This window comes from Chiloscyllium plagiosum, unplaced genomic scaffold, assembly GCF_004010195.1.
Source record: "Chiloscyllium plagiosum isolate BGI_BamShark_2017 unplaced genomic scaffold, ASM401019v2 scaf_35022, whole genome shotgun sequence".
NCBI classification, from domain to species: domain Eukaryota; kingdom Metazoa; phylum Chordata; class Chondrichthyes; order Orectolobiformes; family Hemiscylliidae; genus Chiloscyllium; species Chiloscyllium plagiosum.
Window position 1 is genome coordinate 1 of NW_025146094.1, and position 1,174 is coordinate 1,174.

The window sequence follows — 1,174 nt, forward strand, 5'->3', positions numbered from 1 at the left end:
GGGGAGCTGGTGAAGGAGCCGATGTTAAACCGCATTGCGATTGCAGCAAACATTTCAACAAAAACTGCACTGTCCCCAGAGACTTTGATGTTTTGGAGAAATCTATTTATCTCCGCCTTCAGCATATTAATGATGGAATCACCACAGCCTCTGCGGGCACCGATGTTAAATGGTCACCCCATTCTGAGTTCCCACAGAGCTGTCACTGTTCGCTGAGCACTGATATTGTGTGTTTGGTGCTCTGCCTAACATTGTCTATGTTACTGTACTTATAGCACCTGGTGGCGTGCTGATTTGTGGGATGCCGCGATCGTATAGTGGTTAGTACTCTGCGTTGTGGCCGCAGAAACCTCGGTTCGAATCCGAGTCACGGCAGGAGTTTCTCTATTCGACCCAGTTGTTGTGAAGCACACAAAGGTATAAGTTGTTTTAACATGGTAATTTTGTCCAAGGCAATGATCTTTTTCCTTCAAATTCTGCTCGCTCATAACTTGGTGTTTCATATGTCAGCATTCAAATCCACCCGTTCTCAGAGATTTCTTCCCTCCTACGATCATTAACCCGACTTTCCGTTCAACACTCCCATTTCATTAATTTGAGGATGCCGGTGTTGGACGATGTTATACAAAGTTAATAATCACACAACGCCAGGTTTAAGCACTAGCTTTCGGAGCGCTGCTCTTTTGTGGAGTCATTTCCTATTTCATTAAGGCACTGCAGAATCTAACACTGACCCTCACATTGATACCGTTCAGTCTGTGCTGCTGTGGTCACTTTTGCTGGGTGAACGTGCACCAACCCCACGATCGGGACCTGCAGACCAGTTGATCCATTTGGTTCCGCTGTTGTGAGATCAATACTCATGTAGCAACTTTTACTGAGACGGACAAGAGATTATTGGAGGGTCATGCTCAGGAAAATTACACAGGACAGTATCGGGGAAAAGCACCTCCGTTGGAAAAGATCAGTTTGATCGGTTTTCCGCAATGGCCGAGCGCTCTTACCACTGGACTGTTAATTCAGACACCAGGGACTCGGGGTTGACTCCGACCATGCTAGGTGGTAGAATTGGGATTCAGTAAATATCTGGAATTACGAAACTAATAAATCCCATAAATCCATGGACAATTGTTGAAAAAAAATAAAACCATCAGTTTCACTGACATCCTTTAAA

General features: G+C 45.0%; 1 non-coding gene across 1 annotated transcript; it reads left to right on the plus strand.

The window, feature by feature from the left end:
- Positions 1-303: 303 nt before the first annotated feature.
- Positions 304-375, plus strand: trnah-gug. The gene has a single exon. It is a non-coding gene; the product is annotated as a tRNA-His (tRNA).
- The last annotated feature ends 799 nt before the right edge of the window (positions 376-1,174 follow it).